The 26,105-nt window shown below is 38.4% G+C and overlaps 1 long non-coding RNA gene and 1 other non-coding gene across 7 annotated transcripts in view; both read right to left on the bottom strand.

The window, feature by feature from the left end:
* The window catches only part of LOC103656913, a 195,052-nt gene that overhangs the window by 110,604 nt on the left and 58,343 nt on the right, over positions 1-26,105 (bottom strand). The window lies entirely within an intron of this gene.
* On the bottom strand, positions 13,829-13,935 carry LOC121104491. Its single transcript, XR_005836816.1, has one exon. It is a non-coding gene; the product is annotated as a U6 spliceosomal RNA (small nuclear RNA).

Raw genomic sequence — 26,105 nt, 5'->3', positions numbered from 1 at the left:
TAAATTCAAATGTAGTTACGTATCATAAAACTAATTCAACCATTAGCATCTTTATTTATTGAATAGATATTTATTTAATACCTGCTGTGTGCCAAAGTACTAGCCTGAAACCCTGAATAAGATTATTCAAGTATTGCTAATTATTGCTGATTATAATTAGGCTATTGGTACAATAATTCTGCATTAGAAAAATAAACTCAAAATCTCAGTTACAACAGCAAATATGTATTTTTCTTGCTTATAGTTATACATATTACCAAGGGTTCAGCTGGGTTTGAATCTAGGTTGTGTTGAGTTCTGGTTCACACCAAGAGATCTCCTTCTGAGACCAGGAGCTACTCTTAGTACAATCTATACACAGAGGACTGTAAGAGGGGCAAGCGGAAACATACGTCTCTCAAGACCACTTTCTGTTGGCCAAAGAAAGGCATATAGCCAAGTACAATATCAGTGCAATAAGGAATAAAATCTGCCTACTTTAAAGGGAGGAGCTAAAAGCTTACATGGCAAAAGACATGGATATGTAATTTCTTTGCAAGGAGGAAGAGAAGAATTAGGAAAAATAATCCAACCTACCATAAAGGTATGACTTATGCTCATGAGTTCAAGTGAGAGAAAAAGCTAAATAAACCAATAATTTAGTGGGAATTCATTAAACAGAGTTACATATACTGAATATATTTTAAGGTCATATTTGCCATTGTTAGAAGAACAGGGAGCAAGAATGTAAGTAGACCAGTTAGAAAGCTATAACAATTGTCTAAGAGAGATGGTGGCCTGTGCCGTAATATTGACAGAGGTGACCAAGAGCAACAGAAAGAGTTAAGTATATTTCAGCAGACTAGGTCACTATTAGATATTGTAGGTGGGGAAGAAGCATGTTTGAAGAATGTCACATCAGTTTCTGGCTTGAATAATAAGGGAAATGATGAAGAAACAGGGAAACATGAAGGGAAGAGTGTCACAGTCTTTGTGATTAATCCCCCCAATTCATTCCTTCAAATTGATTAATCTAAGCCAGTTGTCCTAAACAAGACATGTTCCTCCCCACTGTGGGTTCTCGGGAAATGTCAGGTGGGGAACTTTTGGGTTTTCCTAGTAACCGAAAGGTATTTTTCATTCAGGGTCTTATAATGGTGAACATCCTGAAATACATGGGACAATTTCACAAAACAAAAGTTTGAAATGTCTTCCCTGGTCTTCCCTGAAGCACCAATAAACCCCTGTTGAGAAATCCTGGCCTAGGACTATTATGATAATCCCATTCTACTCACCAATGATTGGGTCAGGAATAGATGTCTGACTTTGCCCTGACAAATAGGACAAATATTCTGGAGAGCTTCCATGAAAGATTTCCCTAGTCATAAGACAGAGGAATGGAAAGAAACAGTCCCCCTTCCCCTAAACACTGTTTGGATGTGATGCCTGGAATGTCTGCAGCAGACATGATAGAGGCCAATCGGAGGACAGCCAAAGAGGATGAAAGAACAAAATAAGGGGACAAAGGGAACCTTATAATATCACTGAGCTGCTGAATGAGACAACCCTGGTTCCCCCTCATCCCCAAACTGGATATTAGATAATATATCCCCTTATAGTTTAAGTCCGCTTGAGACGATTTTTTTATTACTTGAGTAAGAATGCATCTTATATAACAGAAGAAGGAAACAGGTTTAGGAGACAAAAAAAATACAAGTCCCATTTTGTGTAAGAGCTGGATATTTGAGTCTAGGCCTCTCGATATGTGGCTTTGGAGTACATAAGCAAGACTGGACCTACTCTGGGAATCTATACTGGGGGCCTGGAAGTAATGAGTATATATATTGTGGAAAGTGCAGTGAACAAGACCTTCATAGATTGCACCATGGAAGACAGCATACCTAAAATCAGTGAGCACTTTGATGAATTACTCTGGCCTTTTCTGAGAGTGTAGGCAATTCAACTCCTCATCTCAAAGTCATGAAGTATATACTTATTTATGGTATCTTCTGGTTGTTTCGTGGATACTTAGTCACTTCTCCCTAACTAAATTATAATCCCCAAGAATTATTTATTCCATAGCTACCATAGCATCAAATAAAATGTAAAGCACTCAAACAGGTACTAACAAGTGTTCACTGAATTATAATTACTCAAAAACACATTTCATTTTTGTAATTGTTGGTTAAAGCACAGCTTTGTGGACTACATTATATGTCTTAACCCAAAGGCTATAAACTGGAAACCCACGGATACGTATTTGGGTGGCATAATGTTTCAAAAATTTTTAATTATGTAGTTGCCAATATTTAAAAATTGGGAGATTTCACACTAAAACCTGGATTTCCAGCTTCACTTGAAGATATTATAGCACTGGTCCCATTTTCCTACCTACCAACAGCAAGCTGGAGCTGAGAAGAGGGCACTGCCCTCCATCCTCCAGGCTCCAATAGCCATCTTCACTGGCATTTTGAGTGAGTGCCCCTTAATCTCTTTGAGATAAATTCTTACTTCTGTACAATCAGTGGCTAAGCCAAGTGACCTGGTGTCAACATTATGTGATCCTAAGGTCTGTCATTTACAATGATACAGCATACTGGCAAAATTTCAGATTGTTTTTCCTTTCCTGCCCACCTCTCCTCAGTATTTATCCATCGTACCGGCTGACCCAAGTTTTAGTCTACATGTACTGCCTGGTGAAAAAAGAACAGTCAAAGTGTTCTAATCAGCCTCCCTGTGGTTTGGCTGAAGATAAACCTACAGTTTTCCCTGTTTGCCAAAAGAGAGCACCTTCCACTAGTTAAGGTGAAAAATCTAACAAACTGGGCAAACAATGATGTTCTTTAGTGAAATGACCTAACCAGCAAGAGGAACACTGGCTCATCTTCCATCTCAATACTGAAGAAAAGGATTATCGATTTAACATTTTTTTCACTTGCTTGGTGACCCATTCAAAACAAACAATCATTTACATTTTAAGATAATAGAGGCAACTGGGTTGCTCAATCGGTTAAACATCTGCCTTCAGCTCAGGTCATAATCCCAGGGTCCTGGGATCCAGCCCCACATCACCACCACCACCACCACCATCACCACCACCACCACCATCACCACCACCACCACCACCACCACCATCACCATCATCATCATCATCATCATCATCATCATCATCATCATCATCGAGATACTTGCTCAGCAGGGAGCCTGCTTCTCCCTCTCCTGCTCCCCCTACTCTCTCTGACAAATAAATAAATAAAATCTTTAAAAAAAAGTTACTAGATAAAATAGATACTTCTAACTGGATAGCATGAATTTCATTTATGATATCTTATTTTTTCAGTGAAATAGCATTACCTGTTTCTGACCCCATCAAGAAGCTGTAAGAATGCATTTCTCAGTTCTTGTGGCATCCTGCTGTTCTATTGACTCTGTTGCACTAACCAACAGACCTCCCTCATTTAATCCATTTGAAAGACAAACAAAGAGGTTAGGCATCAGAATTTCAGCTCATCTAAGGTTTACTAAAATAAAATGGAGCCATGGTCAATAGCTCATTAAGCAACAAAGGTAAATTTTAAACTCTAGAAACCATGTATCTGAAATACTCTTCTGCAAAGCACTATATTTAAAGGCTTTGTATTGATACCTACTAGATGATAATAATGTAAAAAAGCAAGATTTGGTGTCTCCAACCGCAGAGAAAATAGGAAGCTGACTCTCCTGAGAGCAGTGACTTTGGCAAATACCCTTTAATGTTATTAAACCAAGGCAAGAGATGTAGTAAAGAAGAAATGTAAGTCAGTTGCTCAGCCCGTCATGGAAACACCGTAACTGTTACGGTTAGCCTATAAGGATGAAAAACAGGATCACCACTCCATTTGTCTTCAAAAGATTTTCTCTCTTGAACACATAATATTCTGATGACTTTACTGCACAAATATAATGCACTCCTTTTTATCCTCACTCAACAACGTGTTTAAAGGTATGAAATTAGAGACAGACAGGGAGCTATAAGTGGTAATGGGGAGAATGATCTTTTATTCATTCAAAGTGTCAAAGAAAATATGACTTAAGTTTTAAGATTATGTTGATTGGGAAGTCTTTTTCAGCTATAAAGGAACATATTTAAAATAGTAGAGTACATTTAAAAGTTTTCAAATGTGATTATACTATGGAGCAATTATACAAAACAAATCTCAACTTCCATGTATAGGGAAAGATACATTTTGCTAAGATGTTTAGAAAAGATGCTATAAGTTTTGCATTGTCAAAGCAGTGCAGCTAGTGTGTGGTGTGATTCATGAGTAAACAGTATCTTGAATAAGGTTTCACTATTCTATATAACACTTATGCTCACCCTTGAAGAGGCAACAGAATTTTAATAAAACCTGAATCAATAATATAATAAGAGATTAGCACTGGCCAAAAGTCTGCCTGTCATTTTTTCAGAAGTAGATAGCTTCAGGATGCTTACTTTATCTACATTTTCATAAATTCTATTCACAGTCATATTTTCTACTACTTTTGGTCAAAGTTTCAGTATTGTCTTTAATCTTCAAAAATAGAATTTGAATTCCATTATTCCGAGTTGATTATTTTAATCTTTTCCACACTTACTAGAAGAATATAAGTATCCACCCAGAGTATAAATAAAGCATATATTATTGTATATCACTGATGTAATCTAGGATCTAGGAATGGAGTCCATTATTATAATTTTATTCTGGAACAAATTACCATATGGCATAAACTGTATGCGTTGAAATTGAAAACTTGTCCTTTGAATTCTTTGGTTAAGAAATTTCTAATGTGAAATTGGGTGATTTAATAATATCAAATGTAGGTAAGAGATCACTTAAAACTTCTTAGGGAGTAAGTTCAGAAGTAAGGTTATATAATTTTAAAAAGATAGCAAAGAAGCCCACAAACGTTTGGTTCTTTGGATAAAAAAAAATATGATATACGTCAAATACTTAACAGCTTTCAAACTTATTTAAAAAATAAAATGGGGTGAAACATTGAAACCGAGAGAATTCCTTGTGTTGGCTTCTTAATACTTTTATTTCTTCACACATTCATTCATTCATTCATTTATTCAATATTTATTGAACCCTTACTACAACTAGCACCTGACAGTTTCAGAAGTATTAAGCGAATGGCATTTTCCAAAATATTGCATATATATATGTAACTATATATCTATAAAACACTATTCTTATAGTCCTTATATTCCTATGTCTATTCATAAAAAATATAAAACATGTATTGATCTAATTAGCCAGCTGGGGAAGTAAGCATGAATAGAATCTGGCCCAGTACTCCCCCTACCTAGGAGAAAAAGCTTTGGAGCTGCAATCTCCCTGGGGGAGAGGCTGTCACATATGCCTTTCTAGGAGGGATTAAGAAAGCCAGAGCAGCTGGGACGCATTTTCAAATATAAAACTGACATGAAAGGCTTTACATGAATGACTAAAATTCTAAGTTGAGATAAGCTGGAAGAGTCTAAGAAAGGGGTGCATTAGTCTTGGTGTTAAACCAAAGAAAATTGATTAGATCACAAAATGGACAGGTTTAACTTATGATCCTATAAGCCTGGGCAAATGAAAAACAAAGATCTGCTGCCTTATTTATCAGTCCTCTTGCATATTGTACTCAGAAGATGGTAAGAATTAAAGGTTATGTAAGAAATGTCACAGGCTGAACTAAAATAATCAAGATTACAATTTGTGTTGTCTTTCACTTTTCAAAATTTTAGACAATTTTCTGCACATGCCATTCTTGAAATTTTAAAGATGAGTAGCTTTTTGCAAATACAAGGTAGTATTTGCTGTTTTGTGTTCCTTTGTCATCTCCTACTGGGAGTGCCCCTTCATTGGTTAAGAGGTACTTTTTCTTGAACATTTTCATAAACAAGAAGAGTTTAATATCAACTTACAACAGGAGCTTATGTTATATTCTTAGATATCAAAGTGTATTCGCCCATAGTTTAAATTTGGGTTACAGTCAAATGAGATTATAAGAATCCTGAGAGTTTAGAGTGGGATCAAATTAAAGTGAAAATAAAGAGCTAATCCTATTTCATTTCCCATCTCTCTATAAAGAATATCAAATGATGATAGTAATGATTAAGTTTCTAGACATAGGGAAACATGGCACCTATGCAACCGTGCTTTGATGTTTATGAAGTGTCACTTTCTAAAATAAATATAGAAACTTACCAGTTAACACTAGCACTTGCTACCATTACATTGCAGAAGTGTATAGAATTAGTAAAAATAAAGAGAAACAGTATATTGCTTAATAGTTGACAGCCAGAAATGTTTACTTCTTAAGCTTTTGCTGATTCTAGTCAAATACGGCCTTCTACTGAGCCTGGCTCCAAATTTCACATGGCAGGAGGACCATGGCACTATAGATATCATTTCAATATCACAACTTCAGGTTCTGAATTAAAGGCATTTCTAGAGTCCACACATTTCATTTACTTAGAAAAATTAATATTACATTGCTGTTCTTTGATGGCAGTAATGCAATGCTCATATTCTCTAAATTTTTCTTTGTCTAAAAAACCAAAGAAACATTTTCATTCATGAAGGAATACAATTACTGATATTAATATTTCTAGAAAGGCTTTTCTCTTGCTCTTTCTCCTGTCAGTTCCAATAAATTTGAAAAACAGATAAAGCAGACGAAATAGAGATCAAAATAAACCATGAAATGCATGTGGAACTTTCCAGTATTGGCTGCATTATAGCAAAAGTAAAGATCCCTAATAGTGGTCCTAAAATTTAGACCTTGGGGCCTATCTTGGTCTTACCCAAACATCTGTTGGGAGCATCATGGACTATACCACCCCTTGTGGAATGTCAGAGAGAGGACGTGCACAGTTACTTTACCCACTGAATACCATGAGCCAATGAATGACTTCCTGTCCCAGTCAACATGTTGTTCTCCTTCCCATGGAAAGATCAGTGAGGGGTACAGAGAAAATCAGCACATTTTCCTTTCACCACTGTCTTCCTTTCAGGGTTTAGGGTGCAGTCCCTCTCAAGAAAATCAAAGAAGAGATGACTAAGTAGTTCCCCAGAAATTAATTTTATGGAAATGTATTATAATGCTTTCATATTACTCATGTTCTTTAAAAAAAAAAAACCCTATTGTTTTGCCATAATACTTTCCAAAATCAATAGATTACACAAGATCATTTGGCCAGTTTCTCTCTTCTCCAGTGAAAGTCACTAACAGGATGATAAAATCAGCCATCTGTTCTACTAACTTTACAGAAAGTCATCATAGGATGTACAAATTTTATCAATTATATCACCTCACATGTGCTTTTGAATATTTGTCTAATGAGAAACTTGGTTAATGGCAGCTGAGGTGATCCTGAGGGATACTGGTCCATTTGTCATGTTGGAGGAAGCTCTCTTACAAGGTTATTTCATGCATGCATTCACCCACCACATGACAGGCAGTGTTCAAAGCACTGGAGCAACAGGCGAGGCTCTGTTCTCATCGACTTTCATTCTGGAAGGTGCTTATCAGTCAATAAGAAAAAGAAATTCATAAGTGAGATAGTTTTATGAAGTGATAGGTATCATGGAAGACACTGAAGCTACTTGATGTGATAGTTACTGGAGATTCCCAACTAGAGATAGGAAATGGGGAGGATGTGGATTAAGTGGTCAAGAAAAGCTCTCTGAGGAGAAACCATCTGGTCTGAGACCTAAGTTAGAAGAAGCCATACAGGGGCGCCTGGGTAGCGCAGTCGTTAAAGCGTCTGCCTTCGGCTCAGGGCGTGATCCCGGCATACCGGGATCGAGTCCCACATCGGGCTCCTCTGCTAGGAGCCTGCTTCTTCCTCTCCCACTCCCCCTGCTGTGTTCCCTCTCTCGCTGGCTGTCTCTCTGTCACATAAATAAATAAAATCTTTAAAAAAAAAAAAAAAAAAAAAAAAAGAAGCCATACAGACCTGAAAAGGAGTATGTTAAAGGTCATAAGACACAAAGCCTTGGGGTGCCTGGGTGGTTCAGTCAGGTAAGTGTCCAATTCTTAATCTCAGCTCAGGTCTTGATCTCAGGGTCATGAGTTCAAGCCCCACATTGAGCTCCACACTGGGCATGGAGCCTACTTCAAAAAAAAAAAAAAGAAAAAAAAGATGCCATCAACAACAACAACAAAAAATGAGAACCTGCAGTTTCAGCTTTTATAGAATCCCACCTATTTCATTCTGAGAAAAATTACTCTATATGATGTTACCATACAGTTCAACAGCTTACTCCTTTGTAAATAACACATGGTAAGCCAGTGGGAAATGGCATATAACTAATGATGAATTCCATGGTGCAGATCCATGATAAGGGAGGAATGAATGTATACCCAGTGCCTACTAAAAGCGAGACACTGATAATAGTTCTTTTATATTCTGCTCACTTTGAACAAATACATCTTTCTTCATGTAGTGAATTTGTAACAAGTTCCTCTATGTGCCAGGCACTGTACTTAGCATTCAGTTAAAAAATGAACCTGACACAGTACTCCTTGCAGTGTGCTTATGCTCGATGGAGGCCAGTTGACAACTGAACAAGCAATTGTGATTTGGCTCAATCAGTGCCATCAAATGAGGTACTAGAGGTGCACATGAAGTTGATTTTACGCTACTTGAGGAAAGGGGTCAAGAAAACCTTCCCAAGATGAAGTGACATTAAAACAAGATGTTATGGATGTATAGGGAATAGCCAGGCCATGTGGCTGAAAGCTACGTAGCCTATAGAAGAAAAAGAATTACAAGTTCCTCTCCACGTGTGGAGCCATTGAAGGAAACTGTCAAGAGATAAGACTACAGAATCAGCAGTGGCAAATTACACAGAACCCTGTCTGCTGAGCCAAGAAATTTGGACTTTATGTGGTAGCAACTGGGAACCACTAAGGAGCTTCAAGTGGGGAAATGACATGACAGATTTGTGAGTTTTTAAAAAATCTCTCTAGCTTCAATGTGGAGATTCCAAGGTGGGGAAGGAAAAAAGCAGGTTGAGCGCAAAGCGAACATAATCCATTCAAGGAGTTTTGCTGTGAAAACTTGAAAACCCCCAGTGAGCTGGATTTCCATCCAAATCTCACAGCGCACTGCTTTAAATGAGCTTAAACCTTACTTACAAACTTCACTCACATTTTTAATACTCAGGTGGTGAATTTAATCACATAAGGTTGCATTGTATTACTTACTTCACGTGTTTTGAAATGTGAGTTTTTCACTGAGTCAGCATGGCCATATTGCTTAGCTCAGGAAAAACATGTCAATCCTTATGCCCCTCAAAACTGCCATTAACACGCATGACATCAAATTTTTCTAGGTGATGTGAAATTAAATCATGACTCATTGCAATGTATTCTAATCAGCTACTCCATTAACTGTTTTCAAATGGTAATCAACTCGGCTCCAAATGAACAGTTACATACTCAGCTTGCTCTGTGAATTCTATGAATGCATAAAGCATAACAAGTTGTAATTATATTACTTTCAGAAGTCATTTACAGCAATTGAACAAACTAAGAAAAATTCCAAGATTCTTGTGTGACAGCGCAATTAAACAATATGAACTGCAAGACTCCACTTCATATTCTAAAATTTAGTTAAGATGTATTTTCTGAGAAAAGATCTTTTTGGAATATAGACATTGTTCAGGTTAAGGCTTTATAACTTTAAATTATGGACCACCAAGCAAAATTATCAGATGATAATACATTATATTTTGTTATGTACCATATTAAATAAATGTCTTTAATAGAAAGAAATCCTCTTTTTTTAAAATAATTTTTATTTTGTTATATTAGTCACCATACAGTACATCCCCAGTTTTTGATGCAGTGTTCCGTGATTCATTATTTGCATATAATACCCAGTGCACCATGCAATATGTGCCCTCCTTAATACCCATCACCGGCCTATCCCAATCCCCCACCCCCGTCCCCTCTGAAGCCCTCAGTTTGTTTCCCAGAGTCCACAGTCTCTCATGGTTCATTCCCCCTTCTGTTGAAATCCTCTCTTTTTAATAAGGACGTAGGTGTCAATGTCTACAGCAAAAAGACTACTTGGGAAAAGATAATTCATGCTTTTACAATACCTACTATGTGCCAGGTGCTGAGCTAAGGACTTTATGTATTTTGACCTATGTCATCTGCTTCATACTGAATACTTGATAGAAGAACCCATCTTCTTCTAGTCAGAATCCCTCAATTTCAAGTAGTTAGGTAGTTATAAAAGAGACTAGAATCATTTCAAGCATCCATTGCTGCCTAACATACCACCCCAAAACTTTAGGAGTTTAAAATAACAACCCTTTATCTGTAGTGTCATTTGCAAATATCTTCTCCCATTCCGTGGGTTGCCTCTTTATTTTGTTGACTGTTTCCTTTGTTGTGCAGAAGCTTTTCATCTTGATGAAGTCCCAAAAGTTCATTTTCGCTTTTGTTTCCCTTGCCTTTGGTAACCTGTCTTGAAAGAAGTTGATGTGGCCGATGTCGAAGAGGTTACTGCCTATGTTTTCCTCTAGGATTTTGATGGATTCTTATCACACATTGAGGTCTTTCATCCATTTAGAGTTTATCTTTGTGTATGGTGTAAGAAAATGTTCAAGTTTCGTTGCTCTGTATATAGCTGTCCAATTTTCCCAGCACCATTTCTTGAAAAGACTGTCTTTTTTCCATTGGATATTTTTTCCTGCTTTGTCAAAGATTAGTTGACCATAGAGTTGAGGGTCCATATCTGGGCTCTCTATTCTGTTCCATTGATCTATGTGTCTGTTTTTGTGCCAACCACCATCTATCATCCTTCATGATTCTGTGGGTTGACCAGAAAGTTTTGCTCTACAGTGATGGCTTGGGCACTGGGTTAGCTGGAAGGTTTATTATAGTGGCCTCACTCCCATGGCAAGGAGTTGGTGTTGGCAGCTAGCTGGGAGCTCAGTTGGGAATGTTGGCTAGAGGCCTTGGTTCTTCCCTATGGAGGCCTCTCTACATGGTTGCTTGGATTTCCTCATAGCATAGGAATTGTGTTCCAAGAAGAAACATTCTAAGAGTGAGCATTCTAAGAGTATAAATCTGGCATGCAAACACTTATTGTGATAGGTAAAATAATGCCCCCCACAAAGATAGCTATGTTCTAATCCCTGAAGCCTGCAGATATTTTATCTTCATGGCAAAAGAGACTGCAGATACAATTAAGATGAGATGGAAAGATTGGCCTGGATTATCCGGGAGGGATAATATAATCACAAGAGTCCTTGTAAGAGGGAGGCCAGAGTAAGACAGATTTGAAGATGTTACGCATATGATTTTGAAAATGAAGGAAGGTGCCACAAGCCAAGGAATGCAGGCAACTTCTAGAAGGTGGACAAGGCAAAGGAACAGATTCTCCTCTAGGGCCTCCAGAAGGAAGGCAGTCCTGCAGACACTTTGATCTTAGCCCAGTGTGACTTCTGACCTACAGAACTATAAGATAATAACTCTGTTTTCTTTTAAGTCAGGAAGTTGGTGTAATTTAAAATAGCAATAGGAAATGAATATATTTGTCAAGCTTCTGCTTTGAACCCATTTGTTAACACTCAATGGCTAAAGCCTAGAGTCACCGGATGAAATCCATGGAGGCATGGTTCATTGTAACAATATACCACCACAGTGACAATCCAACACTAGCACTAGTTCCTTCAAAATATTTCCTATGATTGAGTTTTCTGTTGCTGCTGTAACAAATTAACACAAACTCAGTGACTTAAAACAACACAAATTTATGATCTCACAGTTTCTGTAGGGTATAAGCCTGATATGGGTATTAGCAAGGAAAAAACAAAATGTTAGCAGAGCTGCACTCCTTACCAGAAGCTCTGCAGAAGAATCTAATTCCACGCTTATTCATGTTGTTGGCTGAATTAAGTTCTTTGCGGTTGTCAGACTGAGGCCTCCATTTCCTTGCAGGTTGTCAACCAGAGGCTGTCCTTCTCTAAAGGCTTCTTGCCTGGCCACACACGTGACCCCTTAGATCTCAGAACTTCCAACAGTATACTTGGAATTCTCTGACTTTTTCTTCTGCTCCATGTTTCTCCAGCTGTAGAAAGTTCCCTGCTCCTAAAGGATCATGTGATTAGATTGGGCTCACTTATGACAATCTCCCTATCTTAATAGCTATAACCTTAATTACCTCTGCAAAGTTCCTTAGCTTTGCCAAGCAAGGTAACATATTCACAGGTTCCAGGGATTAGGGCACAGACATTTCTGGGGGTCATTATTCTGCCTATCATCATTCTCCAAAACTGAAATCTCTGTGACAAGGAGAGGTTAGAAGTACAGCATCAGTCTACTCTGTGCCCTGTCTAGGAATAAACCCTCAAAGGAGCAATTAGTGCAATAAACGCATCATCATTCTGCTGTTCACTAGCTCCAAGAGCATTTCCAGGAGACAATTTATTTGAGATGTTACTCCTCCAAAATTAGTCACAGTTGGGTATTTCATAACCAGCTCTGCTCCATCATTAAAGGGCGAGGCTTCCGAAAAGAGCAGCAAGGCTGTTTTTACAATAACCCCATAAACTGCCTTCCTTGACAATGAAGAAAGACCTGAAAATAAATTGACTCAAAATGACCTCATGACATCATAAACGGACTGTGTACCCACAGTGGTGGGTACTTCTCACATCCCTCTTCACTCTCCAAAGATTTTGCAATTTTTGTTTCTGTTCTGAATCTAGTAGTGGTTTTTTCATTGCCAAATGCAATGTAATTAGAGCCTCTGTGGTGAATTGTGATTACCTTATGTTTTAAAACATGTGTGTCTTACTTATAGATGCATAGAGACTAAGATGACTAGGTAGGTATAGACAAAAACTGTACTTTTTAAAAATCCAAATGCCTTACTGATTCAACTTAAAATATTAATTTTTAAAATATCGTATTGGACTTGGGGTGCCTGTCTTGCTCAGTCGGTAGAGCATGCGACTCTCGATCTCGGGGTTGTGGCAACAAGCACCGCATTGAGCATGGAGCCTACTTAAAAAATAAAATAGAACAAAACGCTATTTAAAAATGTATTCTATTGGACAACCTTGACAAAACAAAGCCATAAGGAAAACAAAGCTTAGGAGTTAAGTTAAGGAATATTGAGCTATCCCACGCGAGGAAAAAAAAAACATCTTTATTGTCATTCAGGTCAGAGAAAAATCTATAAATGAGCTGGTAGAAGGAAAGGGCACTTTATACTCCCTGAAATCTTCGTATTCATGATGCAGGCTTAAAGTCTGTTCCCAAAAGGAAAATTTCAGGGCTGCCCCTACCACCACCAATGATAGAGACAGCTTGGGGAATATTAGAACCGCCTGGGAAGAATTAAGTTTGGAAGCTTTTAGTCTAACTTTTACACAGTGAGGTGGAAGAGAGCCTCCTTCTGGTCAATTACATAGAAGAGAATTTTGGTTTTCACCGAAAGTTCTTTGCCTGTTTTACAGCTGAAATTGCAACCAGCTTCTCTTATTGAAAAAAGATGCTGCGGTATTAATACAAGAAGAGCAAAGAAAATAATCACTCCGAACGACCTCAGGAGAAATGTGCCCAAACATACATGCACTTCAAAGTAAAGGAAGTTCTGCCCTGTTTCCACCACTGAATAATCATTTTACACAATAGTCAAATTCCAAAGAAAACACAGCCTACACATTAAATATGTTCTCAAATTATCAGTAGACTTAGGACAAATCCTATAAGCTAAATAATTTGCAAGTGAATTTTTAAGTGACCTTTTCTTTATTAAAATATTCATTAATTTAACATAGTCTTGATGTAGACCTCTAACATATTTTTTAGAAACAAGGAACGCTTCACAAATTTGTGTGTCATCCTTGTGCAAGGGCCATGCTCATCTTTAATGTATCGTTTCAATTTTAGTATATGTGCTGCCGAAGCAAGCACTAGACTTTAATGTTTATTATAATAAATGTACTATAGGAGCATAAATTCTGATTCATATATTTTAATTTACAAATCCATCAGTTTGATTAATGGAGCCATTTTTCTCTCCAATCATGTTAAATTACATCCACAGCCAAATCCCTGAAGTAAATTATGAGCTCATTCAGGAAACAACCTGCCAAGAGAGTATTTGGCACACAGTAGGCAGTCAATAAATATTGAAAACGATAAACATTTATTCTACCAAAGCATACATAGCAGTATAGATTTTTAACCGCGTGTAAACTCTTCAATTGAAATGTTAACAACAGTCCAGTCAGTCCCTCATCCAACACACCTGAGAGTTGCTTTGCCTTCCATTAATTGAAATGCATTCAGAAGAGAGACGTTAATTAATATTAATCAAGCCTACCAGGAAAGTAAGGCAGTGCTATTGCCAATGTGTCCTGAGACCACAGAATAATGATTTTAGAGTCACCACATTTTGTTCCCTCAGTTTTTGCTGATATTTAATTGCATGTGATCATGTAGAAATAATCACTGCTCGAGAAAAATCAGGGTGGGTGGGGTTCAGGTGTGTCCTTTTCCATACTCTGGGAAGGCTTCCTCAATTCCCATTCACAGAATTGTGAATATTGAATGGGGGTTTGCCCTGTACCGGGTGCTGTACTAGGCACTAGATATACATAAGTGAAATGAGATGTGGTCCCTGTCCTCAAGAAGCTTGTAATCTAGTCCACGTAAGTTGAAACTCCTAAGTGCAACAAAATATTGCAAGTGCTGAGACAGAAGAACGAGAACACGAAGGGACAAGAGGTCAGTGTGGAGTCATGTCTAGGGAAGAGAAGCTAGAAGAAATTCTCCCATTGTACATGACGCACCAGTTCCCTGCTGTGAAAGGCATCTGAATGACTACCTATAGCTCTCACAGGGAGATGGAATGTTAAGGAAAATCAAGACCCCGGCAACAACCTGGGAAGGACTCACAGAATCACAGCATAGTTTGCAACAGGCCGGCCCTCAAACAACAGGATTTGCCTAAGAGCAAATACCAGAATGTCCTTTCCTGCTGGGTGCCACACAGGGACACACCTACACACCCTGATATACTTACTGCCTTACGTCGTACATAATTTTTCACCTTGGCTTTCATTCACCAACCTTAGGAATAAGCAAGGACTTGGAACCCTGACTCACCAGGGCCAAAGCCCTCCATTTTCCCTACGCAGTTCTCCAAAGAGATTTGCATGTCCTGTGTCAATAGGACTCCTGGAGGTTTATTTAGAATTCCCAAATTAATCTGAGTTCAAGAGGCCAATGAGCTCCCTCTTTCACCTGAAGGCCGTCCCCAGGCAGCTATGAGCATTAGCGGGTGGGCATGTCATCTCCAGCAAGGACTCTGCCTCCTACTTCTTCCTTGGCACCCTCCAGAGCTCCTGCTACAGTGCCTCACAGGTAGTTCATTAGATGATTGGTAATAACGAGGATGATAAACAACAAACACAGAAACTCTCCAAAGATGACCTGAATGGTAAAATCCCAAGATTTTGCCATGTGTTAGAAGCTATGTATGGTTGGTGCACAGGATAACCTATTTAATACATTCTGTGGGTTTTATATTCCCATTCTCTCTTCCTCCACGGTGTCGTAAATAATAGAGGGTATGCTCTCATGTGTGTTCCTGATTTGTGCTACCCAAGAAGAAAAACAGGCTCCTGTTGATGCCAAATCAGGCATTTTATCTGCCGAACATAAGCCACCATATGGAGGAGGCTCTACCCAAGGCCTGCCTGGGTGAAGTCCAAGTCATTGTGAGACCTGATGTCCAATTTATCCAGGGTTCTGATTCACCAAGTAATGCCCCACGGTGCTGCCTTACATGCCCGGCCTGTGTTAGTAAAGCCAGGCTCGAGAGCCCTAACCCGTGGTCAGGAAGCAGAGGGAAGCCCTTGATCCCATTGGGAGGCCACAGTTCTGTGGCTTGCACCCTCTTCTGGACCCATAAAGCTTCTATTTGTTGCAAGAACATTTATTTGGAAAATTCAGGGACAAAGGGCTTGTTTGCTTTAAGAAAAGCAAAGAACAAGCTCAATAATTTATGGGAAGTTTTATTTGATTACTGGGTCAGTGGTTTAATTTTGCATATGTTCTCATGAACGTAACCGCTGTGTTTCATGTGAGGATCGTCTTGTAAACTAAATGCGCTGGCAGAGCAAAGTCAGTGTGCAGCACCCAAGACATTAGGGAAATTGGCAGCCATGAGAAACACCTGCAATGCTTTCCTCCCCAGCTTCACCGCTAACCACCAGCAAAGGCACACTCTTGCTCAACTGCTCTCCTCTGCAGTGATGAGCTCTTCTGTTGACCAATCACCTTCTGGCTCAATTTCCATATGAAGTACAACCTGAAAGTTATGAGAGCGCTTACCCTCGAGTTATTTTGTTGAAGAAAATATTATCTAACTTAGTAATCAGTTTCTCGTGTCTCATGTACTCCTAATCAATGGCAAATTAATAACAAAAAGAGAAATTCTGTGCGTTGTGTGCATTGCGTGTTCACACACGCATAGGTTGACACACTTTGTTCTAGGGGCCAAGAGCTACACACTAAAGTGTACTTACAGGAACTTCACAGCCTTGTATATTTACGTTTATCCTACTAGGGACAGGAGATGCAACAGTGCAGACAATTCCCATCTGCAGTTGCCATTATGATGCAAGTGGGTGTTGTCATTAATCTCAAGAGAGCCTATTTGGTTTTTGTAAGCAATCCTCACCCTGGGATTCTCTAATGTGGTTATCAAAGAGTTAAGCACTTCCTGGCTGCAGCTACCATGTGTGATTAGAACCTACCAGATGACATTGTACTGGGCATATTCCCTTTAATCCCTTTCCCATATTGCTGAAACCTTGCAGGACATATATTTTTATCCCTATTTTATAGATCGGGAAACTGAACTTCAGGGAAGTTTAAAAGTGGAAAAGATGATATGTAAACCTAAATTAGCCTGACTCCAAGGTCAAGCTTTTTCCACTACATGCATAGCCACTGACTTTATACACTCCTAGGATTATAGCCAGCCACACACCCTTATTTTCTAAGCCCTGCTTTTCTGAGCAGTTGATACTCTTGAGAGACAAATGCTATACATATGGCTTTCCAGCTAGAAGTATCACAGTCATTTACCCACTCTGCTGAGCTAAGGCCCAGAGAGTATCCCTCCAACCCCCTGAGATATCAAGAGAGTAGGAACAAGGTTTATGGAACACCACACAAATAAAGCTTCTCTCAACCACTCCTAAGAAAAAGCTGATGTGCGTCATTCACTCAACAAATATTTACTGAGGGACCCTCTGGGCCAGGCACTGTATTATGTGCTGGACTTAAAATACTGAGTAAGAGAGCCCACTCTCAAAACGCTGGCAGTATTAGGGAGACAGGTGAGCAAAACAACAATTTCTATGTAGAGTGATTAAAAACTACTATTGAAACAAGCATGAGATTATTAGACGCAGAGCAAAGGCAACCACTTGTTGCGGAGTGTTTAGAACAACTTCCAGGGGACCAATAGCATCCCAGAAGAGTTGTAAAGAACAAACAATTGGTGAGCCTGGCCACTGAAGTGAGGCAGTTAGTTTACCAGGCAGAAAGGACAGGATACACACAGACCTAAAAGTGAGAGGGAACCTGCATGTTCCAAATCCTGCAAGGTCTCCCGTGTTGCTGGAGGGGGTAAGAATAGAACATGATGACACTGGACAATTAGAACAGAACTCTATCCTAGAGGGAACATATTCCCTGAATAAAGAGTTATGATTTTGATCTCTTAGCCATTCAAAGAGAGCCTCAAGGAGCTAGAACCACTGCTCACCTAACCCATCTTAGGAATAAAACACTATTCTTGTAAGATTTTTCCCTTTGTGCTCCTCGCTCAGCCCTGAAGAGTGATTGTGGTGTTTTTCCCCTTGGCAGTGACATGAATACCCATGAGAGAACTGGAGGGAACAAAGCAGGGGAGGGCTGGTGCCAAAGAGGGTGTCATTCATTCATTCATTGGTCCATTCGTTGGTTCCGTCATTCACTTAACCCAGGCAATACAGCAATAACGGTTTAAAGCAGGGGTTGCCAGTCTACGACCTGTTAAGTCAAATGTGGCCTATCACCTATTTTTGTAAATAAAGTTTTATTGGAACATAGCTATGTGTGTTCATTTATGCATTGTCTGTGACTGCCTTCACACTAAAAGAGCGGAGCTAGTTTGTTGTAACAGAGACAGTATGGACCACGAAGCTGAAAATATTTACTATCTGGCCCTTTACAGCAAAAGTCTGCTAACCCCTGCTTAGTTGATTTAAATACCAATTCTACCATTTGGGCTCTGAACCTCAGTTTCCTCTTCCCTGAGGCAGAGATGATAGTAATGGTGTTACCTAATAGATTTTCTGTGAGGATTAGATCATTTTTATGTGCAAAGTACCCAGAACAAAGTAAGCACTGAATAAATATTAGTTGTTGATGTTTTTTATTCCTTTACCAATATTGCAGGAACAGCTGAGAAATTGGACAAGGACTACACTGAACATTTTATCCAGCCTCCATGGCTGCTGAGCTATTTGAAATGTCTGTTACATGGGCACATAGAGAATAGGGTATCCAGGTGTGGACTATGCAGGAAGAGTTAAAGGCTGGGTATACACATTTGGGAGTTAATCACATATGATATATTTAAGGCCACAGACCTGGATGGAATCACTGGAAAAAGCATATGTGGAAAGTAGAGGAGGGCCAGACACCAAATCCCGTTGAGGTTTGTGATCATAAATTTAAAGTTAGCCTAGTAAGCACTGTTACATTTCCTTCCAGCTACATTCAGTTGTACTGACGCAGTGATGGAATAGGAACAAAGTTGAATTTACTCAAGGCTGGAATTCTCCCAGACAAAAACAGTAGGAGGAGTGGGGCAAATGAGCTGAATATGTATACATGGAAATTCCTTAACAATAGATTGAGACATTTTAACCTAGTAAAGATGGATGTTGGCCAGTGAGATAAGAGAAGAGTCAGTGGACTGGGGTTCCCAATGGTGTCCAAGAATTACTGGAGTGGAGTTCTCTCACTTACTTACACTAGAGTAAGTGAACTGGAGAGATAAGAAGACATGGTCAAAGAATAAACAGAAATAGCGACGGTGAGAAATTTAACAAACTAATGGCTAAAATCCATAATGCATTGGCGGTGTGATGGGGAGAAAAGCAGATTACTGTAAAAAGAGGGGGGCAAAGTATATAGCCTAATTCCATGTGCTTCAAAGACCAGAGGGATTAAAGAGGAAATGCAAGTAATGGTATAAAAGCAGTCTTAAAGAAAAAGGTGAGCACCTACCCCAAATAACTTCAGTTTAGTTGCTTAACCAAGAGAGAAACGCTTACATAGTAGAGGCTGCGTGTAAATAATGTAGAGTACATTACTAAGGCAGCATTAGCTGCTGTAAGAAATAGGTAAAACCCAAATGCTCAGCGGCTTAACTCAATAGAATTTTACTTCTTGCTCAATAAACTCAATAGAAATGATCTCTTGGAAGAGGAAGGGCTCTTTTCCACGGAGTTGTTCAAATACTCAAGTAGATGGAGACTCTCCATTCTCAGCATGTGGTTTCTCAGGCTGCCATGGGTACTGATGTCAAAACAGTAAGAGAGAGGGATGAGCACTGCATTATGGGCCAGGCCTGGAAGTGGTCAACATCATTTTCTACCATCTAGTAATGGGGCTAGGAATGGAGTGTGTATTTTGTGCACAGAAATAAAAGGAAATAAATTTGGTGACTTGCAGTAGGAGTCTAGGGAACAGTTTAGCCAGGATACTTTTGTGCAAGTTTATCAGGAAAAAAAATAAATCATGGTATACTTAAAAATATCATGGACTCAGAAGTATTTGATTTAAAAATTTAGATGTTTTGGGGTGCCTGGGTGGCTTAGTGGGTTAAGCATCCAACTCTTGGTTTCAGCTCAGGTCACGATTTCAGGGTGATGAGATCAAGCCCCACGTGAGACTTCACGCTCAGCTCAGAGTCTGCTTGAGATTCTCTTTGCCCCTCTGCTCCTCCCCCTGCTCATTCTCTCTCAAATAAATAAATAAATAAATAAAATCTTCAAAAAACTCAGCTTTATCATATATATGAACTTGAACAAGTCATGTAAACTTATTAATCCTTATTTATAAAATTGTAATAGTAGTTCTCTTGTCTTAAAAGGTACTCAAAAATATCAAAATGGATATGATGTATTAATAATGTCTTATAAATTCTGAAGCACTGTATAAATGTTAACTATTATCATTACTAGTGAGAACATAAACTGATATCTGCCCCATTCTTGTTCCTTTAAGTTAACTACACATCCCTGTGCAAACTGGCATTATAATTCTGTAAAAAGCTGCTTCAAATACCTGCATTTCCTATCCAAAATCTTCATACATGCATTCCACTTGACCACCTAAATTCTGACTTTTGGCAAACCCAACTTCCTACTTCTCCGTTTTGGTATTTCATTTTCTGTCTATCTGATAATATTGAGAACCGAGTTCTGGGTTTCCATCTTGTTTTGCCCTCTCACACATCTACAGGGCAAAATCCACACCTGTTAACTCCTATTCACAGAGAGTGTTCCACCTTCACAGCTCAATTTTCTATTGACTACCATTGTGCTTTTGAAAGACTCTTACATAGAGTTGCACAGTCTGTGTACTGCACAACCCTACAGGCCACTGTTCATATAGCTGACCAAATTATTACAATGTTCTAGCAAATAGCAGCAGATATCTATCAAGACAATATTCCATCAGAGAGAAGTTATGTGTCTTGAAGAAAACATCCTTTTCCTAAATCACACTAAGGTACCACACAGACTTGCGATGGTCTCTTATGTGAGGTCTAATCCTATCCAAAGGTGAAGGAGAGTCACGTGACCTGTCCCATAAGATTAAGCACAAAACTCAAGAAGACTGAATCTAAAAGGCTCAGAACTGTGTCAGAGCCTTGTCTCTTGCAAACCATAGGTAAAAAAATATTTACCAGTTCCTAATGACATAGAATTGTTGATTAAAATAGCAACACAACAGTAAAACTTGTGTTGAAATTTGTTATCCATGTGCCTGTGTAGACTTCCTATCTTAATGGGTTTGTTCTTTAAAAAACAAACAAAAAACCTTGTTTCAAAGCCAAATCCAAATACTCCATTCCATCAGTTAAAGTAAAAACGATGAACCCAAGTGTCCATGCTTTTAGACCACAATCTTCTTATCTTCTAGACCATAATTTAGATTGATGAGTCTATATAACTAATGTCCAAAGATTCTCCCTGAGTTGAAAACCACAGGTAAAGGCAGAGATAAATATACACAGAACATAGTAGCCAAAATATCCATAACCTAAGAGGAATGCCCCAAGGTAAATAAATAAAGAAACTGCCTCAGCTTCTATCCATCTCAGTACATGTTAAGAAAATATAACTTTTCACACTATGCTAATCCATTTGCCTATGTACCCCCTTTCATCTCTGCCTATTCAGTCACACCCATCTTTAAAGACATAGCTTGAAATCTACATTCTTCTTAAAAAGATAAATACTGTACAACCCCACTTACATGAGGGATCTAAAGTAGTAAAATTCACAGATTCAGAAAGTAAAATGGTGGTTACCAGGGGCTAGGAGGAAGGGCGAAATGGGGAGTTGTTTAATAGTATAGGAGTTTCTGTTTTGCATGACAAACCAGTCCTAGAGATCTGTTTCACAGTAATGTGAACATACTTAACACTACTGACCATACACTTAAAAAAAGATAGCACATTTTATGTTATTTTTTACCACAATTCCAGACTTCAACTTATATTACAAAGCTGTAGTGATCAAAACAGTATGGTACTGGCACAAAAATAGACTCATAGATGAACAGAACAGAATAGAAAACCCAGAAATAAGCCCAGAACTATATGATCAATGAGTCTTCCACAAAGCAGGAATGACTACCCAATGGGAAAAAAGACAGTCTCTTCAACAAATGGTGTTGGGAAAACCACATAGCTACATGCAAAAGAATTAAACTAGACCACTTTCTTACATCAAACACAGAAATAAATTCAAAATGGATTGAAGACTTAAATGTGAGATCTGAAACCATAAAAATCCTAGAAGAGGATTATAGGCAGTAACCTCTTTGATATCAGCCATAGCTGCTTCTTTCTAGATATGTTTCCCAAGGCAAGGGAAACAAAAGCAAAAATAAACTATTGGGACTTTATCAAAATAAAAAGCTTCTGCACAGCAAAGGAAACAATCAACAAAACTAAAAAGCAACTTACAGAATGGGAGAAGACATATCTGAGAAAGGGTTAGTTAGTATTCAAAACATATAAAGAACTTACAAAACCCCAAAGATGAATAATCCAATTAAAAATGGACAGAAGACATGAATATTTATCCAAAAAAGACATATAGTTGGCCAACAGACACATAAAAAGATGCCCAACATCACTGATCATTGGGGAAATGCAAATCAAAACTACAATGAGATCACTTCACACCTATCAGAGTGGCTAAAATCAACAACACAAGAAATAACAGGTGTTGGCAAGGATATGGAGAAAGGGGAACCCTCTTGAACTATTGGTGGGAATGCAGACTGGTGTAGCCACTCTAGAAATCAGTATGGAGGTTCCTCAAAAAGTTAAAAATAGAACTACCCTATGACCCAGCAATTGCACTACTAGGTATTTACCCAAGAATAAAAAAATATGGAATTTAAGAAACAAAACAGAGGATCATAGGGGAAGAGAGGAAAAACTAAAACAAGCTGAAATCAGAGAGGGAGAAAACCATAAGAGACTCCTAACCAAAGGAAACAATCTGAGGGTTGCTGGAGGGGAGAGGGGTGGGGGATGAGTAACTGGGTGATGGACATTAAGGAGGATGTGTGATGTAATGAGCACTGGGTGCTCATATAAGACTGATGAGTCAATGAATTCTACCTCTGAAGCTAATAATACACTATATGTTAATTAACTGAATTCAAATAAAAAAAATAAGTCTGATGAATCACTGACCTCTACCTCTGAAACCAATAATACATTATATGTTGATTTAAAAAATAAATATAATTAATTATAAATGTAAAAAAAAAAAAGTACAAAAATACTAATTCAAAGGGATACATGTACCCTGATGTTTATAGCAGCGTTATCTATGATAACCAAATTATGGAAGCAGCCCAACTATCCATTGATTGATGAATGAATAAAGATGTGGGAGATAACATATCTATATCTATATCTATAGATATCTATATCTATAGATATAAATATATATATGTCTCATATATATATCTCATATATCTATACATATACATATAATGGAATATTACTCAGCCATAAAAAGAATGAAATCTTATCTTTTGCAATGATATAGATGGAGCTAGAGAGTATTATGCTAAGCAAAATAAATCAGAGAAAGATAAATACCATATGACTTTACTCGTATGTGGAATTTAAAAAACAAAACAAATGAACATGGGGGAGGAAAGAGAGAGGCAAACCATAAAACAGAATCTTAACTATAAAGAACAAACTGAGGGTTGCTAAATGGAAGGTAGGTGGGGAGATGGGTTAAATGGATGATGGGGATTAAAGAGAGCACTTGGGATGAACACAGGGTGTTATATGTAAGTGATGAATCACTAAATTCTACACCTGAAACTAATATTAAACTGTATGTTAACTAACTGGAATTTAAGTAAAAACCTAAAAAATAAAGAAAAAGAAATAAATTTTTAAAATTCTACATTCTTCTGAAATCTTTTGTTAGCCTTCTCTGCCTGAAATGACCCTGTCCTCTTCCCCAAAATTATTGTCTGTCCTGTTACTTATTGTTTAGTCATGTGTCTACTTGTAACAACTACTTTCATCTGAAACTGTTAACTTAGTATTTTTAATATAACAAGTTTTTATATATTCGAGCCTTTATGAGACAATGACAATGAAATTATTTTAAAATCAGTGTCTGCATCTTACGTTATATCCTCTCTGTGCCTAATAAGCACCTCCTGTTTCAACTCAGCTGAGTCATAGCAGGACCCACAAGATTTGGAGAGCCAAGGCTGAATCAGGATTCAACATCAAGGATAGTGTGGGAAACAGGGAAGAGTAAAAATCATCAGAGAAGGCCTTACTAGCCAGCAAGGACAATAAGCAGACGGTGGCTGCTTTCATTTGCTCATCCTTTTATTCAATAAGAGATTATTGAGTTCCTATGTGGAAGACACCATACTGGTTCTGTAGAATACAGGCTGATAAAATCTCTGCCCTTATGAATTTATAATCCAGCAGTTTCTGACTCCTTCTCCCAAGAAAAGCTGGGGGAGGAGTACCAGCCATGTTGGTCCTGGATCTCAGGGCTGAAAGCCAGATGTAGCAGAAACCCAAGGTGCACAGAAACACATGCAAGGGAAACAAGGAGAAAAATGAGAGAAGTTACATTGGTCATCAGGTAAAGAATAGAGTACAAATGCCAATATATGAGACAAACACAAAGGTAAAGTAAACGTAGTAATCGGGCAAGAATTAAGGACCAAGGCTAGACTAGGATAAAAATTAGAAGGACTTTGGCCATTGTCAGAAACAGGATACCCAGACTTCTCTCTTAATGCATGCATTTCCAATTTTAGTAGGTGGTTTCCCAACAGTTAAAGGCCCAGGGTCAGGCAAAGTGGAGAAGCAGAGTAAATCTACAAGCAATCAAATTAAAAATACTAAGTGCCATAGGCAGATGCCAACTATTATAAGATGGTGCAAGAGACCATATAATAACATAGCAGTTAGCACAACTCTCGATGTCAGAGTACCTCGGTTCAAATCACAACCGTGCCAGTCATTTGCTATGTAATGTTGGGCAAAATAAGGATATGCCTCAGTTTTCTCATCTGTAAAACAGGAACAGTAATTATACTGCTTTAAGGTGGTGTTACAGGGATGAAAGGAGTCAATTCATGTAAAAGTTTGAAGAGAGTGCCTACCACATAGTAAGCTATCTAAAAGGGTTACCTATTATGAGTTAAAAGCATGAATGATCCCTACCAGATGTAAGGGCCAGAGAAAACTTTGTAGAGGAACTGGTATTTGAGTTCGTTCTTGAATGATAGGTACCACTGGAATGCATGGGAAGGGAGTGCAGGGGCAGGTCAAAGTGGCCCAAACTGTGTTTAAAGAAGAGAGGGAGAGAGAAAAAAAGAGAGAGAGAATGGTTGAAATATAGGGCATACGTTGGAGAATAATAGGAGATAGAACTAGAAAGGTGATTTCCACCCAGGTAAGATGAATGCCAGGGGAGGCATTTCAAACCTTATGCAGAACGCAGTGCAGAATCACTGTGGGATTATGAATAGGGGAGGGGTACAGTAAGAGAAGTGAGATGAATCTAGAAGCCCTTGACTGCATGGACTGTGTAGAGACTGAAAGCCACATGCCCAGACAAGAAGTACAAGTGCACAGGAAAGGTATGAAGGGTCAGAGAAGACTTAGATACAAAAGGCATCATTCAAACTCTGCAAAATGTAGAGCTGTAGGAAAGTATCTAGAAAAGAGAAATAAATCACATCTATAAAATACACAATCTATTCACATACCGAATACATGCCGTATGTATGTTCCACTGTGACAACATGAATCCTTGTTCACAACATCTTTTAATCTATGTGGATTGTTCATTTCTGTGCATATTCCTTAAGAAAGAATTCAAATTCCTCCAAAATATTATCTCAACCTGGATCCCCAACCTTCTCTCTCTCCAGCCCCAAAAGTACACCCTATGCTACAGCCAAATTGCATGGTTATTCCCAAACAGTAAAACAAAACAAAATAAAACATTGTAAATCATAAAGCACCATGAAAACTTCAGGATTTATTTATTATTTTCATATCTTTTGTTTTCTTCATTTTAGGCCTTCCCTCACCCAGTTTTCTCCCCCTGGAAGTCTTTTTAATTCCAACTACCAAATTTCTATCTAACCTTTGGGGCCCAGCTGAAACACTGCTTTCCTCATGAATCTGTCCTCCATCTCTCCAGCAGGGAATGATCTCTCTCTTGTCTGTTCTCTCAGCACTTGATATATTACTCTCGTATCAC

Source organism: Ursus maritimus, unplaced genomic scaffold (genome assembly GCF_017311325.1).
Source record: "Ursus maritimus isolate PB19 unplaced genomic scaffold, ASM1731132v1 scaffold_21, whole genome shotgun sequence".
Taxonomy (NCBI): Eukaryota; Metazoa; Chordata; class Mammalia; order Carnivora; family Ursidae; genus Ursus; species Ursus maritimus.
This window is presented reverse-complemented; position numbering and strand designations above follow the sequence as displayed.